The sequence below is a fragment of the Chiloscyllium punctatum genome, chromosome 46 (assembly GCF_047496795.1).
Source record: "Chiloscyllium punctatum isolate Juve2018m chromosome 46, sChiPun1.3, whole genome shotgun sequence".
Classification (NCBI taxonomy): domain Eukaryota; kingdom Metazoa; phylum Chordata; class Chondrichthyes; order Orectolobiformes; family Hemiscylliidae; genus Chiloscyllium; species Chiloscyllium punctatum.
In genome coordinates, this window is record NC_092784.1 from 10,642,451 (window position 1) to 10,663,684 (window position 21,234).

Sequence of the window (21,234 nt, forward strand, 5' to 3'; positions counted from 1 at the left end):
TCCCAAACTGAATCCCTGTACAGTTGTGTGGGGAGGCCAGTAGAGACTGAAACCAACAGAAAACTCAGCAGGTCTGACACCATTTGTGGACAGAAATGAAAGGTCACTTCCTCAGATCTCGTGTCAGGGGAATACTACATCACTTTAAGCACCATAGAGACTGCAGACTCGACTCACACTGATACACACAGATATACACACACTAATACAGAGACATAGAGACACTCACTAATACACAGAAACGCTTGCAGATATGGATTGTCTGTCAGTATTTTTCATGCTCCACTTTGACCTTGTCAATATTTCACTTAGTCTGTCTGGTGTGCGTCAGTAATTACGTCTGTGCTCAGACTTGCACTTGCTCACAATAGTGAGTGAGTCAGTGGAGTGTGACTGTAGGACAATTTCAATGTTTGCAGACACCAAACCCGGAAGAATTATAAAGTGTGTGGAGGATAGTCTGTAAATCCAGCAGGACAGTGAAACGTTGGTGTAGTATTCAGATTTATGTCAGATCTGGATCAATGCAGAGCAGTGTGAGGTGATGCACCTAGATAAGAATAACACTGAAAGTCAATATAGTACATTCTGTCCCAGTATAAAGCGGGATCAGAGGGCACTGGGTATATATGAGCACAAATTATTGAAGATGTTAGAACAAGTGGGGAGAGCAGTAACTATCACAGATTAATTTCAGTATCTGAGCTGTTTACAGGGGGAGTCTCCATGCTTCCTTCCTGGGAGGTGGTGGTGACGATGTGTTGTTAGCCCACTCTCCTGCCCGCCGAGACTGTGGGGATTCCATTTGTACCAGCTCGACACAACAGGGAGATGGCGTCAGGGCCACGGCTTCTACGTTATGCCAAGGGATTCAAAGTTTGGGAGAAGATTTGTAGCTCGGGTACTCGTTGTTGTGGTTCTGTTCGCCGAGCTGAGAATTTGTCTTGCAAACGTTTCGTCCCCTGTCTAGGTGACATCCTCAGTGCTTGGGAGCCTCCTGTGAAGCGCTTCTGTGCTGTTTCCTCCTGCATTTATTGTCGCCACTATAAATGCCGGAGGAAAAAGCACAGAAGCGCTTCACAGGAGGCTCCCAAGCACTGAGGATGTCACCTAGACAGGAGACAAAATGTTTGCAAGACTTATGCGAAGGGAAACAGAACTGCCAGTGAGGTTAAAGTGAGAATTGCCCTTCACTGAACATTGCTCCTTACTCGTTTTGTGGGACGTGGATGTTTCAGAATCTCCACATGAAGCATCCCGGAACTCTCAGGCTCGTACCAGGGTCTTCCCAACAGGGCGGGGGAGGGGGTGGGGTGGGGAAGGAACGGATATCGGGCACTCAACCACCCGGCTTGGACGTTTCTGTCCTATTCTAGGCTGTTTCAGCTGAGTGTGAGAATGGATGGGAGGGAGGGTGGGAGTGGGTGCCCCTGCTGTTAGTGCTGGTGGAGGTGGGGGGGCATGGTGACTTGTCCGGAGGGAGCCAGTCCACCCTGTTGTATCTATGCAGTGTTATTGATGTGGGGTAAAATGGAGGGAGAGAGAGGAAGAATCCATGAGAGTGGTGCAGCATGAGTTGTGTTCGAGGGTCGGTCCTGTTACAGTGAATGTGAGGGAGCAGAGAGACTACGGTAATACGTATCTTGACAGAACGGGGAAGGGTATTCATGCTTGTACTGTATGCTGGACATTTCTTCAGACCGCAGATAATGCACTGAGTTTTGTGATGAGCTCAGAACTTGCTCGGTGGGTCTGGCAGTGTGGCACACTCTGGGAAGAGAATGGTCATCCTCTGTACTAGCCCATCGACCAGGGCTTCCGTGTCTCTGTTGACAAACCGTGCTGTAATTGCCCGTTATCTGCCATACTCAGGGTAAACTGTGTACGGCAGCATCAAAAGGAGACAGCTCAAACGTGTGCCCATTGGCCTTTTGAAGATAACGCCAGTGCCAGGGATCAGGGAACATCTAGGGTCATGCGGGTGTTCGTGAGTACCTCCAACCATGACGGAAAATGGAGCTGGCATGTGATGGGGTAGGTAGTTAATGAGGTGAGTTCGATGAGATATCACCAGGAAGCAAGCTCAGTCTCATACAGACAATCTGTCTGTCATACTCAGTGAAAATGTCACTGTGACAAATTACTGTTAGATGCAGCCCGATGTGTCAAAGATTCTGCTGACCCTACTCACAGTTACGAAGCTGCCAAAAAAATGCTCATCCAATACTCTCCATCATCTGAACTCAGACCAATATCCCATTCACTCATCACTCCTGGAAACACTGGCTCATGTTGCAGGATGCCTTTGAAATGTATTCATTTCAGCATTTTGGATCCTGGGAACACATCCTTCCATGAGATTGTATCTCATTTTCACTCTCGATGTCTATTCCCCAAACACCTCCCCTTTATTGATATTTAAACTGATTCCCAGCCATCTCTCCATGGCAGTGATTTTCACAGCCACAACACCCCTGTGTCATGGGAAAATTGAGATATGGAGCTGTAAATGAATGGAAACTGTTGATCCTGTCATTTCCAGCTTGGGCTGCAAGTTTCCCGACACTGGGCAGTGAAATAATGCACTGGGACGATGGACACATTCCAGACCCTGGTCACATATCTCATCTGTGCTTACTGAAGATTGCACTACTGTGGTCTGCATACCTTTCCACTCTGGGTAAATTGTGTTTATATGGGACAGTACAACAGCCTGGACTGCACATCGCTCCCTGCTAAATGATTGTGCCACAGACTGGTTTTCATTTCAGCTGTGCGAGTCGGAGGGCGATCATGGAACCCTTTTCAAGTGACTTTGCATCTGTTGTCATGCAGCAGCACAATTGGAAGTGCAAGAAAATGGGGCCCGCCGCCAGCTGGTAGTGTGGCCGAGCGGTCTAAGGCGCTGGATTTTGTCTCCAGTCTCGACAGAGGCGTGGGTTCGAATCCCACCGCTGACATTTCTGCTGATCAACTCCAACGACGCAGCTTCCTGCAATGGTGTTGCGACCCGCGCTGCATTTCTGTTTTTAACAGAACCAAAATGGGTGTGCTTCCCGGGCAATTAACTGTGGTGTGGGAAAGTGCCGATTTTTCCAAAGTGTCTGTGCTGTCATGATCGTGTTCGCCTCCCGCGCGGAAAAATCGCAAGCAGCTCTACTGTTGCTCTATGTTCCAGACAAGTTGACTTTTTACTGGAACCGAATGTAGACTGTTATTTCATCGCTGTTGTGAAACAAAGCCCTACGGTGACTCGACTCGTCGTTGTTTGGTTTTCTGGCCAATGAGAAAATCGTTCCAATGAATTTCGAGGTCATAAGTTAATGAATTTCTCCCACTTCCTTCATTTCCGTCCTGGAGACATTGGAAGGGAAAGGTCATCTAATCGAGACTGTGATTGGTGAAATTCACTTTTTATGACCCATTCTTATTATGTTCTTTCTTTCTCTCTTTTCAGCATTGTCTGGGAAGTGGTGGTGCACTCAGGCTCCAGTATGTTTGAAAAAGTAGTTTGGAATTGCCCTGTTGTTGGTTGTGAGATTACGTTATGGCTCATGCCCTCGGACTGCCTCACATTTAGCATTCATGCACGCTGTGTCTGAAAATGCATTTGGTTTGCCAGTTTTGTTTGTGTTCCGTGTTAAATGCTTTCTGTTTTGCGATTCTCTCAATACATTACGAATTAACAGGGTTTGTGAGGTAACCTCCAGCTCCAAAAATCCTCAACTGAGAATCTGGGAAAATTTCCCAGAGTATGATCAGTCGGAGCAAACGTAAGGAAGTCGTTCGTTTCTGCAGTGTTTCACAATGCTACCTTTCCGGTGAGCAGTCGAACAGACTAAATGATTGTGCCACAGACTGGTTTTCATTTGGTTTTCTTTAAATCACTGACGAGCAGGAAAATGTAAACGGGGAGGGCGAGCGGGGAAGGGAGGCAGTTGCAGCTCTGCTGAAATTCCTTTTTTGTGATTCACTCAGCGACCAGAGACGTGAAGGTGACTCAGGCGTGAGATCTCTTCACATCGTCAACAAAAACCAATCAAGGACAGTTAGCACCTCTTCCGGAGTGGGGGTGGGGTGAGGTAATTACCTTTTGACTTCTGTTACTATGTTCAGAAACTGCCTTTTAGATTGAGGTGAAGAGAAACTGCATTTCTAAAAAGCACCATGGAATTTAGCAAAATTTATTGAGTCGCTTATCTTCGATTCCCACAAAGGTTTCCAACTCAGTTGGTATCCATGTGGCTCATATCCAGGTGTGAACATCTCTGCAGCGAATTGCACGGTTAAGGCAAAAAGGCAAGAAACGTGGCATCTCGAACTGGCTCCGAGGTCAGAGCATCCTTACAATGTGATCTGTCGTTCTCGGATTGTAGTGCTACCTCCGGGTTTAGGGAGGAGAACATTCTTTGGGACTCGTATTCTGCAAAACAGGCACAGTGACTGAAACTATGCTGCGCGGTATGATGTGGAACACGGCCGGCTCAGCTTTGTGCATTTTCCCTGTAGACCGGTGCGCTTCATGTTCCGTGTAAACGTGAAAGTTGTCCTGTTTTGAGCAATGGGTGAAATCATTTAGCAATGCAAGAATCGAAATTGCAGTAATGTCAAATAGTTCATGGCAATTTGACCAAATCATATATTCTCACGCTCTCACAGACACATTCGTAGCTGAAAAGGGTCTGAGAAGATAGACTCAGCTTACCATTGATTTTTGTCTGGATTGACGGGCTATCATTATCTGCTGCGAAATTGATATTATGGACGGGCATATCCCAGCAGCTGTGCGAGTCGGAGGGCGATCATGGAACCCTTTTCACGTGACTTTTCATCTGTTGTTATGCAGGAGCACAATTGGAATTGCAAGAAAATGGGACGCGCCGCCGGCTGGTCGTGTGGCCGAGCAGTCCAAGGGTCTGGACCTCTGCTGCATTTCTGCCCTGAGTCAGGGTGATGATGGAGGGTTGTGTCTGTGTGATTCTCTCTCTATCTGTTTAATAGCATGAGACCGGGTGGCGGTGGATGGTTGCGTGTGTGTGTGTTTCTGTGTATATCTGTTGAATTGCAGGAGACAGGGTGTTGTTGGAGGGTTGTGTTTGTATGGTTGTGCATTTACCGTTCAGTGATAGAAGAAATGGTGTTAATGGAGGGTTGTATGTGTGTTTCTGTGTATATCTGATCAATGGCCTTTGACAGGGTGATGGTGGAGTGATCTTTGTGTTTTTTGCAGACTATATCTGTTTACTTGCAGAAGCCAGTGTGGTGGTGGAGGGTGGTGTGTGTGCTTCTATGTATATCTGTTAAACGGCAGGTCACAGGGTGGTCTTGGATGGTTGTGTGTGTTTTTACGTATATTTGCTTCATTACAGGAGACAGGGTTTTCGTGGAGTATAGTGGGTGTGTGTGTTTCTGTGTATAAATGTTTAATGGCAGGAGAAAGGGTGGTGGTTGCGGAGGGGTCCGAGTGTGTTTCTGTGTATATATTATGAAGGCCAGGATACAGGGTAGACATCGAAGATTGCTGAATATATATCCCCTTCAGGGCAGGAGTGGAGGCAGAGTGATGGTGAAGGGTGTGTGCAGGAGACTTGTTGGTCGTGGAATGTTGTGTGTGAGACAGCTTGGTAGTGGAGGGTAATATGTGTGTGTTTCTGTGTATATCTTTTTAATGACTGTCGACATGGTCCTTGGTGGAGGAATGTTTGTGTGTTTTTTTGTATATCTGTTTACTAGCAGGAGACAGGGTGGTGCTGGAGATATTAGATTACTTACTGTGTGGAAACAGGCCTTTCCGCCCAACAAGTCCACACCGACCGCCGATGCTCAACCCCTCACACTACGGCCAATTCACCTAACCTGAGGACACCAATGTGCGCAGGAAACCCACGCAGACACAGGGAGAATGTGCAAACTCCACACAGAGAGTCGCCTGAGGCGAGAATTGAACCTGGGTCTCTAGCTGTGAGGCCGCAGTGCTACCCGCTGTGCCACCGTGCCGCCCACACACATGTATCTATGTTTCTGTATATATCTGTTCAATGTCAGCAGACAGTATGGTCGTCGAGCGTTGTGTGTGTATGTGTGTTTCTGCATATATCTGTTTAATGGCGGGTGACAGGGTGGCGGTAGAGGGTTGTGTGTGTGTTTCTGTCTATATGTGTTGAATTGCAAGAGACAGGGTGTTGGTGGAGGGTTGTGTGTGTGTAATGTTGTGTACTTCTTTATTAATGGCAGGAGACAGGGTGGTAGTGGTAAGCTGTGTGTGTGTTTCTGTGTATATCTGATCAACAGCAGGAGACAATATGGTGGTGGAGGGTGGTGAGTCTGAATTTCGATGTATATCTGTTCAATGGCAGGACACAGGGTAGCCTTGGAGAGTTGTGTTTGTGTTCCGACGTATGTTTGCTTAATGACAGGAGACAGGTTTATCGTGGAATGTTTTGTGTGTGTGTTATTGTGTATAAATGTCTAATGTCAGGAGACAGGTGAAGGTTATCAGTGTGTGTTTCTGAGTATATTTGTTTAATGACAGCAGACAGGGATTTGATGGAGGGTTACATGTGTGTGTTTCTGTGTCCATCTGATCAATGGCAGAAAACAACTTGGTGGTGTAGTGTTGTGTGTGTGAATCTTTCTGCATATATCTGTTTAATGACGGGAGACAGGGTGGTGGAGGAGGGTTGTGTGTGTGTTTCTTTCTAAATCTGTTGAATTGCAGGAGACAGGGTGTTGCTGGAGGATTATGTGTGTTTGTTTCTGTATATATCTATTGAATTGCAGAAGACAGGGTGCTGGTGGAGGGTTTTGTGTGTAATGTTGTGTACTTCTGATTTAATGGCAGGAGACAAGGTGGTAGTGGTAAGCTTTGTGTGTGTTTCTGTGTATATCTGATCAACGGCAGGAGACAGTGTGGTGGTGGAGGGTGGTGTGTCTGAATTCCTATGTACATCTGTTCAATGGCAGGACACATGGAGGGTTGTGTGTGTTTCTACGTGTTTTTGCTTAACGACAGGAGATAGGGTGATTGTGGAATGTTTTGTGTGTGTTACTGTGTATAAATGTCTAATGGCAGGAGACAAGACGGTTGTGTAGGGTAGTGTCTCTGTGTGTATGAGCATATCTGCTTCCTCGCAGGAGACAAGGTGATGGTGAATTTTATCAGTGTGTGTTTCTGAGTGTAACTATTTACTGACAGCAGACAGGGTTTGGGTGGAGGGTTGCATGTATATGTTTCTGTGTATATCTGTTTAATGGCAAGTGGTAGGAGGTGGTGGAGGATTGTGTGCGTGTTTCTGTAAATACCTGCTTAATAATAGGAGACAGACAGGTGGTGGTGGAGGGTTGTATGTGTGTGCGTTTCTGTGTATATCTGATTAATGACAGGAAACAGCGTTGTGGTGGAGGATTTTGTGTATATGTGTGCTTGTGTGTGTGTTTCTCTGCATATCTGCTTTAGGGCAGGAGACAGCGAGGTGGTGGAGGCTCGTGTGTGTGATTCTGTTTATATTTTTTACTGTCAGGAGTCAGGGTGGTGATGGAGTGGAGTGTGCGTGTTTTTGGGTACATCTTCTTAAAAGCAGGAAACAAGGTGGTGGTGGAGGGTAATGTGCATGTGTTTCTGTGTATATCTGTTTAATGACAGAAAACAAGGTGTTGGTAGAGAGTAATGTGTGTGTGTTTCTGCATGTATCAGTTGAATGACAGATGACATGGCTCTTGGTGGAGGGTAATGTGCATGTTTCTAAGCATACCTGTTTAATTGCAGCAGACAGAGTGGTAGTGGAAGGATGTGTGGGTGTTTCTGTGTGTATTTGTGTAATGGCAGGAGACAGCATGGTGGTGGAGGGTTGTGTTTGTGTGTTCCTGTATTTATGTGATTAATGCCTGAATGCAGTGTGTTGGTGAAGGGTTGTGTGTGTGCGTTTTTGTGTATATCTGTTTAATGGATGGAGACAGGGTGGTGGTGGAAGGATGTTTGTGTTTGTTTCAGCATATATCTGTTTAATTGCAGGCCACAGGGTGGTCTTGGAATGGTTGTGTCTGTTTCTGTGAATGTCTGTTCAATGACAGGAGACATTGCGCGGATGGAGGTTTGCGTGTGCATGTTCCTGTGTATGTCTGTATAATGGCAGGAGACAGGTGGTGGTGGAGGAATGCACATGTTTTTCTATGTATACCTGTTTAATGGCATGAGACAGGGTGGCGGTGGTGGTGGGGTAGTGTTTTTCGAAGGTTGGGGTTGATGAGGGTTGATCTCTTCCCCATCCCTGCAACTATCTTAGTCACGGTGGCATCCTGCACAATTGGGAATATTACCCGAATATACCTGCCCCAGAAGGGGGGTAGAAGTCACATAAAATTATGTTGTCTGCAGATGAGGGTCTTATGTTTTTGGCAAATCCCTCAATTTCGGCAGCTCACGTGATGTAAAGCATTAATTCGCTTGTCGCTTTTTCTGGCTATAAGATTAATTTTACAAAGTTTGTGGCCATGCCTATGGGAGGTCTTAGGGAAATACCTGATATTGATCGCAAATCCTGGTTTCCTTTTAAATGGTCACGTGAGTGGGGGGTTTCTCTATTTCGGTATATTGATTACATCCGTCTTTGGTAATTTATTTAACATGAACTATGTCCATTTGTTTGACAAAATTATACAAGACCTTCAAAGAAGGGAGGCATTTCCAATATCCTGGCTAGGTCGGATAGCTGTTATTAAAATGAATGACCTTCCTTATTTGCTATACCCCGTGTGAATGCTTCATTTGATGTTTCCCAGACAGACATTTAGGAGACGGAATGGATGGTTTAGCTGTTTTATTTGGCACCATAAGCGACTCTTTATCAAGCTAACAAAATTGCAACTACCCCACAAATTGTGGGGAGTAGATCCCCAAGATTAAAAGCTATCAATTAAGCTTTTTATTATCATATGCTAGTGTCTGGGCGGCTGAGGACCCGGCATCAATACGGTTTGATATTGAACCCTCTCAGCCAAAGTGAACCCTTATTAGTCTGTTGTTCTTACACAAAATGGCAACATTTATGAAGTATTGTCATAATCCAATAATTATCAATAAAGTTAAAGCATGAATTACAATGAGTCAGTTCGAGGACAATACAGCCAAAACCCTGTTTCTTACCCCTATGATTGGTATACGTTTTGTCAACCGGGGATAATGGATTTCACGTTTAAACTGTGGGGAGCCAGTGGTGTGACTTGCTTGAGTGATTTAGAATTAGTAGAATTCCTACAGTGTGGATACAAGCCCATGGGCTCAGCATGTCCACGTCGACCCTTTGAACAGTAGCCCACCCAGACCCATTCCTTTGCCATCCTCTATTTACCATGACTAATGCTCCAACCTACACATCCCTGAACACTATGGGTAATTTATCAATAACCAATTCATCTAACGTGCAAACCTTTGGACCCTGGTGCTATGAGGCCGCAGTGCTATCTACTGAACCACCACGTTTTATGTGAGGGGGAAAGAATGACATCACTTGATCAAATAACTCGTAAGTATGGAATACCTATTCGAGTATTTTGTTCCAGATCAGGATTGATTTGCAAAAACACACTCATTTTTAACAGACTCTTACAGAATCAATAGAGAGAAGAGGGTGCCTATTTGCTTCGGATATACTCTCTGTCAGTACCCTTTCTCATTAGTTGGAGAGTGTCCCATCAGACGAGACTGTGCAGCTTTGTGATGTCTGCTAGAGTTGGTGGTTCAGAATACTTCAGAGACATGGGAGGATATTTGTGAAAATGCTCGAAGGATTTTGATCTGTAATCGGACCCATTGCATGCAGGTGAAAATTCTTCATAGGGTCTATCTGACACTAGATTGTCTCTCAAAATTTAAAGTGGGATTATCTTAAGCATGTCCTAAATGCAGAATGACTACAGGCACACCTACTTATTGCTTGTGGTCCTGTTGCAGGCTTCATCTATGCTGGAGCACTGTGTCAGGTGTGATAGAGTGGGTCTTGGGGACTTAATTGTAGATGGACCTGGTTTCTCCTTTCCTGGGCCTGCCCAGGGTACTTTACACAGATGCACATGGGGAAGAAATTATATCCTTACTTTCCATGCAAGGAAAAATATTCTGCTGTGTTGGATGTCTGAACGCCCCCCACCACTCCCCGCCCCCGGGTCAGTTGGCGGTCATAAGCTCTTCATGGAGAATATCCCTTTGGACTTTCTTACCAGTATGGTGCACTAAAAAACAGAGATTTATATAAGACATGGCAGCCCTTTTTGGATTACCGCGATACAGGCTTATCTGCCACTCTAAGAAGGGCTTTTATATAGCCATGACGATATTGTCTAATGAATCTAATATCCAGACACACATCAGTTAATGCTCTTGATGAACGAGGGCTTTCGTTTTGTTATGCTGAGCTGTATTATTTATTCATTATTTATTATTTAGTTTTGTTTTTCTTCTGTCTGTATAGTGTTTTAACTTGTTGTGTATGTACGTGCAATTGGATGTAATTCTTTTTCAGTTATTTGAGTTGTGTTGTTATTGGTTTATTATAATATTAAAAATCTCTATCACTAAAAATACTTTTTAAAATTAAAATGCTAACATTGATCGAATAGAGTCCCAAAGGAAGCTCATTATAGAGACCACTCATGGTGGTTTATCTTGAGGGTCACCCCACCTCGGGTGATGGGGTGAGGTTGAGAGAGTGTCCCCTTCATGGGAACCTCTGTCAGTGTGAGGAACTGAACCTGCGCTGTTGGCCTCCCTCTGCATCACACGCCAGCCGTCTGTTCAACTGATTGGGAGATGTGTAAATGGTACAGACAGAAACAGTCACAGACCAAGGGTACGAGAAGCATTCAAAACAAGGCAAGTGGTACAATTCAGGTAAGAGTCAAGATAACGGCTGAGGGTAAGAACGTTCTCTGCTCGAAATTGTATTTTATAACAAGACGTGTTTAGAAGCTGACTTTGATTTAAAATCATTAAGATGAGACAAGTGAAATAACCAGAATTCTGAAGTGTGATTGGAATCTATAACCATAAAGTAAGTGCAGATTTTTGTTTGGTCTGTGTAAAGCATGCTGACCGTTGCATGTAAGTATAAAGATAATGGACTATATTGTTAGAAGTGTCCGTCCCCATGGGAAATGCACTCAAACAGGCGCTTGAAAAATAAACGGGGTAAAATTGCCTGAGTGCTGTCTGGTCAGTGACAGGAACCCAAGGGGTTGAATGACTGAAAGTTCCTGTAACTTGGAGCTGAGAAAACTATCAGATCAGCAGAGAACTTATCAAATGCTAGAGAACATTTGAAGGGCTGAATGGCCTCAGCATGGTTTGAATTTAGCGCTATTTGAAAAACGTACATCTGTACTCCTTCCTCTTATGTGTTACACACTGGGACACTAAAATTTTCCTGAAACTGGGAATTGTTTGGAACATTATCTGGAACATTCCATAATCGGCATTCTCAAGAATATTCTACCACTGTGTGGGAGGTATTGCAAAGGCGATAGATAGAGAGAAAGAGAAAGAGAGAGAGAGAGAGAGGTGTTGCATGCAGTCGTGAGAGTGGGGGGCCATGAGCTTTGTTCGGGGCTCGATGCTATAACAGATATACAGTGAGTGTGAGGGAGCAGAGAGAATACGGTGACCCTTATCCTGACAGAGCAGGGAAGGTTATTGATGCTTGTCCTGTATTGCTGGACATTTCTACAGACCTCAGATACTGCACTGAGCTGGGAGGTGACCTCAGACCATGCTCGGTGGATCTGTTGGTGTGGCTCCCTCTGGCAAGGTTATGGTCCATCTCTGCACTAGCCCATCAACTACGCCCACCATACTCCATCTATAAACCATGGTGTAATTGCCCCTTATCTGCCAATCTGCCATTTCCCTGCCTTTTCTCTGTATCCATCTCATCCTTTCCTATCTGTGTATTTGTCCAAATGCCCATTCAATGCTGTTAGTGTCTCCAATCTAACCACTTCCACTGATAGCTCAGTCGTATGCATACCACACTCTGTGTAAAAAAAGTTGACCCTCAGGTTTCGTTTTATTTTGTTCCACTCCAAACATTAACGGATGTGCTCTAGTCTTCGATTCCTCAACCTTGCAAAAAAAATTGAAGTATTCACCCCATGCATGCCTCTCATGATGTTACCGAACACAGTGTTACCGAACAATGCAACAATCTCGGTTTATATATGAATGAACCAGTGCGGTCTGCACAGCTCCCCACGCTGGACATTTAGCCCATGATTATTGATCAAGCATTGGTGTGGGCTGCATAGAGCTCCACTCTGGATATTGCTGGATTGCATTCAGCTGTACGCTAGTTCGATCAACACAGTGCTCCATCCAGAACGTATAATGGATGGGCTGGTTATGTGAGTTGGATTGCGAATGTGAGAGAACTAACCATCTGGCAATTCCTTTATTTTTTGTTTTCATTCTTGTGATTGGACCGTTCAAATCCTAACTCATCCGGTTAGACCCATCCTTCTGGATAAGTCATGGTGACTGCTGTTACAGCATCTGAGTCTGCAACATGACCAACAAATGGAGAAGAGGCTGCAGAGAAGGGAGTCTCCGTAAAGTGGAATGAGGGATTCACAATCAGATCAGCCGTGGACTTAGTGAATGGTGGAGCAGGACTGAATGGACCACTAATGCAACTTATTCATATATTTCCGTTTGTTCGAAGCAAACTCTCCTTCTCTCCCAGTATCCCATACTGGTGGGGAGTGAGTCACCTCCTGCTGTTCCTGCGTAACAGGATCCTCGGGCCTCACCAGCCTCCAGATTTCCCTGTGTCCCAGTTGCGAGCAGTTGAGTGACTGCCTCCTGTTCCTGTGTCCCAGTCTCGAATAGTTGAATGACTGCCTCTTGTTCCTGTGAGCCAGTCTCGAGCAGTTGAGTAACGGCCTCATGTTCCTGTTTCCCAGTCTCGAGGAGTTGAATGACGGCCTCCTGTTCCTGTTTCCCAGTCTTGAGGAGTTGAATGACTGCCTCCTGTTCCTGTGTCCCAGTCTTCAGCAGCTGAGTGACTGCCTCCTAATCGAAGTTTTGTGGAAATAGATGTTCTCCACCTGCTCCAGAGTAACAGGCTCCAATAATTCTGTGCTCAACTGCTGCTCCTGTGGAATGGAATTGAGGGACTGAATGGCCTCTTCACATTCTTTACAGCTTTTCTTGACTACAAGCCTGTCTCCTGTTTGTGTAAAACACCATCAAAATCTGAATGATTTAAGTTTGTACTTGACTGTCAGTAATTGAGCAAACAAGCGACTGAGAGAATTCAGAAGCTGAATCGCCTCCTCCTGTTCCTGTGTCATACACTCAAGAGTCAATAGACTCAGAGATGTACAGCACGGAGAAAGATCCATCGGCCTGGTCAACTATACCGACCAAATATCCTACATTAATCTCGACCTCCTTGCCAGCAGTTGACCCATCTCCCTCGAAACACTTCCCATGTGTTTGTAACTGTACCTGCCTCCACTACCTCTTTTGGCTGTTCAATCCATACACACAGCAGTCTCTGTGTGAAAAAGTTTCCTAAAGTCCCTTTTTAAATCTTGCTCCTCTCATCTTAAACCTTTGTCTTCTATACTTGGACTCGCCTATCCTGGGAAAAGGCTATGACTGATTGCCTTATCTATGCCGCTCATGATTTTATAAACGTATTTAAGGCCCCCTCTCAGGCACAACACTTGATAATAGTCCCAGCCTATTCAAACTCTCCCTGGAACCCTAACCCTCCAACACCTGCAACATTCTTTTAAATGTCTTCTGCACCCTTTCAAGTTTGACAACATCTTTCCCACAGCAGGGAGACCAGAATTAAAGGCAATATCACAAAAGTGGCCAAACCAATGTCATGTACAGATGCAACATGTTGTGCAAATGCTTAGACTCAAAGTACGTACCAACAAAGGGAAGAACACCAAGTGCCTTCTTCACTGCGCTGTTTACCTGTGACGGCACTTTCAAGGAATGGAAAACCTGCACCACAAGGTAACAGAGTAGCTCAGTGGCGAGCATTGCTATCTCAAAGCAAGCGATCTGGGTTTAATATCTGCAGCTGAAGCAGACAAGTCACAACTGTGGGAGATCCCTTTGACTATGAACTGATTCTTCACACCATTCCCTGACCATTTCTAACTTGAAATACTCACCACCCCAGAATATATCTCACTGGTTTATTCCATCTGCTGTTTGAACCTTGAGCTATGAAATACCGTCTTAATAAAGTTCATAATCTGCTGCTGACGCTCCCGGCTTCAAACCTGTAGAAGCAAATCTGATTCGACCTCACACCAAACTCCCATCCATCTGTCATTCATGTGCACACCGATGTATATTGCTGTTGTGTTTGGCAATGACTTTATTTTAACATTCTCAAACACGTTATCTCATCTGTGCATGAAACTTCCCTCGTTCTCTCTGTTGATTAACAAAAAGCCTGCCAGTTGTTCGTATTTAAAATTGTTCTCTCCATGTGCGTTCCTTCTCAAACAATGAGTTTCGCATTCAACCACGCCAATCTCACGCACACACACGCTCTCTCTCTCTCAGTCTCTCATGAATACACACACACACACACATGCAGAGAGAGCAAACCTTCCCACTGTAGGCAGTAATCTGATGCGAGTATAGTTTGCATATGATAGTAAAGTTTGCAATATGCTGGGCAGATAGTGAAGTTAACTGAGCAACACAGTCTGCACAGCTCTCCATGCTGGGCTGTCGTCTTATCCCAGTTTATGTTGTTTGTGGTGTTCTGTGAAGCAGATTTAGAATTTCATATAACAAACCATTTCACCTAATCTGACAATGCCTTTATTAAATGTTCTCATTCTTGTAATTTTACTCACGAAGATCACACTTCTCCAGTTAGTCCACTGCCCTGAGTTTTTCCACATATGTCCACAACATCTTTTCAGTTAATTAGCTGTCTGTTTCGGTCTTTAATGTGAATCTCTCTGTCCCATTGTATCTTTCGCTGGCCTTGGGTTTTGGCTCCCTAGTGTATCGAGTGCTGGTATTGTGTAGCTCAGAAATAATGAAGTGGGGTGTGTCAAGCTTTCGTTCACTTCCTGGTATGTCCCATGTGTTGGTCCATGAACAGGCCTGTTTCAGAGGTTATGCGAAACATCCTTGTGACTTGGACTGTACCTTTGGCTGTCCCTCTCAGGTGACCTTGCGGTCAGTAACACGCGGAAGCCCACTGAGTAAAGGACCAGGCATCTAAATTGCTGTCACTTCTTGAATAAAATGTTATATTCTCCTTTTTTTAGTACAAGGTCTTAAGGACCAAACTACCGACTGAAAAAGGCTCAAGTAAATAAGTTTTGGGGCTTTTAGGGTTTTTAATAAATAGTGGTAACAATGGCCAGCTCGCACAGACCAGGCTTTCTAGTTTTTTTTTATATTGTAGCCATAAAATTCACCAGGTGCTTGGGGTCCCAGAAGGGTTGTAAGTATTAGTAACTTATCCCTAGCTGCTATTCTCTCTGGAACCTCACTTGATGCTGTTTCCTCCTGGATTGGAGAACTGTATGCAAGAATGCATTTCTGAATGTTCCGTTTTGTCAAGGGGTGTGTTTAGGTGATTTTATTATATTGGAAGAATTCATTTGTAGAAGGTACTGCATCCATTATTCGGTTAAGATTTCCAGTAGTTAAGTTATTCTAAATTCCTCTTCATTTTTTTTGGATTTTCATTAGAGTGTTTAAATATATTGTGTTTTGCTTAATGGTGAGTGGTTTGACTAGTAGCATCATATCGGGAACACCCAACTCCCATCTCCCTTTAAAATAAGAAAATGTTGGCATCCAAGCTACCTTCTTAAAATTGTTTGAGGCAGTCTGGTTCGTCTATCGCAAACTGGTGACTCTTGTGCGGTTATAAATCGATAATACCAAATTGGGTATATAATTTGCAAACAGGACATTCGACCCAACAAGTCCACACCGACCAGCCGCGGAGAAACCTACACAGACCCATTCCTCTATCCTATTACTACATATTTACCCCGACAAAGGCAACTAACCCACACATCCCTGAAAACTATGAACAATTTATCATGGCCAATCCACCTGACATGCACATCTTTGGATTATGGGAGGAAACCAAAGCATCCAGAATAAGCTCATGTAAACACTGGCGACTATGCACCAGGAGGCTATTGGGTTCAAAGGTCGTGTATGGTAGTTGTCAGTGTATTTTTTCCGGATGTTGAATTCGGTTGGTTTAAACAATATTTTGTGTATAAAGATTCAGTCACTAAGAGTTCTCTGTGTGTGGAAAAGTGAAGTTTGGGGTTTTACAGAAGGTAATGAAGTCAAAGCTGTAGCAATAGACGACAAGCTGGAGTTGAGGTTGCGTTTTTCTGCGAGAAAATGAGAGATAATTACAACTATAGCTCGTCAATTACATTTGGTGGAACCGCCATCAGACTCTTTGGAAATGGCTGGAATTCAATTTCAAATGAGGCACTTTGAACATGAGAAGGAATTGAAAAAGTTTGAATTATGATGAAAAGTAGAAATAAAAGAAAGGGAAATGAAAAAGAAAGAGAGAAAAGGACAGAAGAAAAGCCGAGAGATTCAACTGGAAAAGTTAGCAATTAGAGAGGAAAGTTGACATAGAAGGCGGAGATGAAGGTAGACGATCGGCGGGATGACGAGGATAGTGAGGTTGAGCAACCCGAATGTAACCAATGGCCGAATGGGGTTCTATTTAAATTCATCCCGGCACTATCCAAATTTGATGAGAATGATGGGGAAGCCTTTTGAATTTCATTTGAGAAAGTGGCTAAACAAATGCAGTGACCAGTGACCATGTGGATTTAGTTGATCCAAACAAAGCTGATTGGTATTTGCATCCCTATCGGAGGAGGTATCTGGCCATTATGGGATGGTGAAGAAAGCCATCTGAAGTTTATATGAGCTTGTGCCAGAAGCTGACAGGCAGAATTTCAGGAATCTGAAAAACGGTCGCTGGTTAAACGCACATTGTGTTTGAAAGGATCAAACAAAGTGATTTTGAAAGGTGGTAAGGGCAAACCTAGAGCAAAAACAGAGCAAACCTATGACACTCTTAGAAAGATTCTCATTTTGGAGAAGTTCAACAATTCACTTCCTGCAGTCTTGAGAAATCGTACGGAAGAGCAGAGAGTTAAAACGGCAAGATTAGAAGCTGAAATGGTTGATGATGATGGTTGAGTTCAGAAATCAAAGTTTGGTTTCTGTGAGAGATTGAGGAGAATGCGTGAGATTCTCTTAAAACATATACCTGTGAAAGTAAGGTTTACTTGGATAGGCCAGGAGTAGCAGGAAAAGAGGTTAGAGCATTAAGAGGTACAGAAGTATGTAATTCTTTTATGCTGAGACATGATGAGCTATGTCATTCAGAGGGAGTATTGGAGAGATGAGAAATGTTCCATTATGGAACGTGTGGTTGGAGTGTCCAGTGGAAATATCAATAGATTTATTCCACAATGGGGAAGGAGGCCGTGAGCTTGGAGTTGGCGTTACAACATTTCAGCACTTAAATTTTGAATAACATACATGAGACAAATCTTTATCACTAATCTTGAGCCCTTAAAGTTTTTGGAGAAGTTTAGGGAGAAAAATACCTGTCTGTTTCGATTGTGCTTATTATTGCTGCCATTCAGTTTGCAACTATACAGGTGACAGGGCGAGAAAACCTAAGCTTTGACACGTTCTGGAGACTTGGATGAAGAAAGACAAAGGCATTCTGTGGCAGGAGTAAAATGACTGAAATCGAAACTAGTTGTGTACATTTGTATGTTCACAGTTAATGTAAAGTATATGCATTTTAGTCTATTAATAGACATCTCCCAGTATCTCAACATCAATGTCACCATTCGGTGATGGAGGATATATTTGGTGGATGAGGTAAATGCATTGCTTCTTCCACAGCAGGAGCTGCCGGGTTTATCCAGTATAGTGGGATTCCCGATGGTATACATGGCATCTGCGGAGTACCCACGTCAATTGGGAGAGGAAGAGGAACTGAAGGAGCTCTCTCTGTCTATTAATGGTACAGTGAGCCCATGCACAGTGCATCATATTAGTGAACACCCACTGTCCTGGCAGCAGTCACGGTCTCTTATTCATAAGCACTCAGCCATTCTCATCGTCATCGGGTCTCCACGTAGAAAGAAATGAATATATCTTCGATAAAGGCCGTCCCCTTGATGCACGTTTCTAAACACCATCCCCACCACCAATCAACCACATCAAAATATTCCATGTGTACAGAGAGCAATAGGGTCACTTGCAGCATCTGGAAGCATACGATCAGGGATGGAGCAAAACCTCCCCTGTCTGAACGGATCTGAGTGAACCCCCCAGTACAAAATATCATGAAGTCCTGTAATCCCTCTCCATTTCAGTAACATATTGCTTTCCATTATTCCTGTAAATGAAATTACAGGTTATATCATGTTAAATTCCACCTACCAAACTATTATCTATTATCTTTACCCCTCTGAATCTATTTGCAGACTTTCCACCCTCTCTTGATAATTTAATCTCTTTCTTACCACAGCGACATAACCAAACTCAGCACCTGTATATGTGTTCAATTTCTCTTCATAAGACAAACACTTCAAATATGGAATCAATCTAATGAATCTCTTCTGAATTGCCTCCAATGGAAATACCTCATTCTGCAGGTCACCCAAACTGTACTCCAGTTGCAGCCTCACTAATGCCTTGTATAGCTACACCAACACTCCCTACTTTTCTACTCTATCCTTTTATAAATAACCACTGAAATTATGCTTGTAATTCTCATTACTACCGGTACCCGCAGGCAGGTTTTCTGTGATATGCAAGCAGACACCCAGATCCCTCTGCACCTAAGCACTTTGAACTTTCTCTCCATTTAGATAATATTTGTCTTTCAAGTTGTCTGGCCAACTTGAATAGCTCCATATTTATTCACTTTAATTTTCCTTGCCAAATGTTGGCCCGTTCACCCAACCTATCCACATAATTTTAAAATCTCTTGCATCATCATTCCAAAGTAATTTCCCACCAATGTTAGTGTCATCTGAAAATGTGGCATCGTATTTTCTATCCCATCATTCGAGTACAGTAATAACATCGATCGCAAATGGTTGATGCATAAGTACTGAAATCAATGGCACCCCACAAATTGCATTTGCCAAAAGAATATGACACATTTATTCCATTTGACTACATCTTGTTGGTTAACCAATCCTCCATCCAAGCGAACTAATTACTCCTAAACCCATGTTGTTTGATCTTACCACTTACTCTTTGGAGAAGTGACATATCCGATGCCTTCAGGAAGACTAGATATGTTCTATCTTCAGGATTCCCACGATGCACCTTGTTTGTGACATCTTCAAATAACTCAAACAAACAATTGAAACACGATTTAGCCTTCATAAAACCACGGTGAACCTGACGAATTTTCGTTTAAGTTTGCAAATGTCCTGAACAATGGATTCTAATAATTTGCCTTAAATTACACCTCTTGATTGTTGCACTTTAGTCCCTAATGAATACCATTATTACAAGTTCTTCCCTTTCGAAAACCTTTACGTTTTCTTTGAATTCCTGTTTAACAGGCATAAGGCTTTAAGAGACCTGCTCTAATTGCTGCTTAAGAGCCATGTGTGGCTGAATGGAGTCATCATCCTGCTGACGTACAATATCGATGGGCTGACATCTTTCTGGTGTTCCCATGTTGTCATCTCCAAGGGCAGAATAACCTCCTGTTGATGCTTTAGAGGATTGGGAGATGATGGAATCTTACAGTTGCTGTCTAACTTTGAGGGGCTGATGGGTCTTCTCATTCTCCTCCACAACAGGTGAAAATACTGAAAAGTCTCCTCATGTATGCCGGTGATGGGACCGAGGGAGTGATTGATCTTCTCTTCTTCCCACACAACAATCACGTGTCTAAATTACTTCTTCCTTTCTTATGAAAGAAGTCTCAGATAGTTTTTTATCCTTATGCAATTCCCTTGCAATAGGCTTAGTAGGTCTGAATGTCTCCTATTATCCCACTGTAACAATCTCCAGTCAATGTGTGACCTCTACGATTCCACTTCACAGTAAGAGTGGGAGAGATAGACCAGGTGACTATAGACGAGCGTATATTGGATCACTGTTAAGGAAACTACTGGAGAAAAGAGGGAAGGAGAAAATTGAACTACCATCAGAGTCGCAAGGTTATTTCAGGGATAATCATCATGACTTTATCAGAAGGAAGTCACATCCAATGGGATTGATTGCATTAGTTTGAGGTGGTCGATTGTTTTGCTTTGTAGGAAGGCCTTTGAAATATCCGCCTGGGAAACTGAAAAATAAAGTAAAATCTCACAATATGAAGGACAACTTGACAAGTTACAACGAAAATTGTCTTTGTGGCAGGACGCAGAGTGTGGTGAGAGAAGGCTGTTTGTGTGACTGGAGACCATTATCCCCTGGTGTACCACAGGGATCAGTGCTCTGTCACTTATTAGTTGTGTTATCCATTAAAAAAAAGTGAATGTGGAGGGGGCTAGTTGGCGAGTGGGAGAGGGATAATAAGTAAATGTATGTTTGACATAAAGATTGGCTGGATGGTTCGCAGTGAGGAGGAAGGCCTTAAGTTACAGGAAGATGCAGATGGAATGGCCAGATGGGCAGATCAATGGCAGATAGAATGTAACCCTGATAAATATGAGGTGATGCACTTTGGGAGATGGAACCAGGCGGGGGGAACTCAATGAATGGCAGCACACTGGTAACCTCAGAGTGTGCTTCTCCACACATCCCTGAATGTGGCTGGGCAGGGTAATGGGCTAGGTAAGAATTAGACCTTGGGTGTTATGTTTCCTAATCCTGCGTAGGCTCAAAGTGCTATACTGGACTTTGTTTAGACCATAATGGAGTACTGTATGTATTTCTGGGAGCCACATTAAAGGAAGGATGTGATTGTACTGGAGGGGTTGCAGAGGTGATTCACCAGGATGTTCCCTAGGATGGTGCATATCAGCTATGGAGAGAGGCTGGCTAAACTCGTGTTGTTTACTTTGGAGCAGAGAAGGCTGGGGGGATGTGATTCAGAAGGATAAGATTATGAGCGACACGGACAGGGTGGATAGGCAGCAGATGTCCCTTTCAGTCGGAGGGTCAATAAGAAGCTTTTAAAGTGAAATGTTTGAGGTTCAGAGAGGATT

At 43.8% G+C, this 21,234-nt stretch overlaps 1 non-coding gene across 1 annotated transcript; it reads left to right on the forward strand.

The window, feature by feature from the left end:
• The first annotated feature begins 2,878 nt into the window (after positions 1-2,878).
• Positions 2,879-2,960, forward strand: trnaq-uug (transfer RNA glutamine (anticodon UUG)). Its single transcript has one exon. It is a non-coding gene; the product is annotated as a tRNA-Gln (tRNA).
• Positions 2,961-21,234: the final 18,274 nt, after the last annotated feature.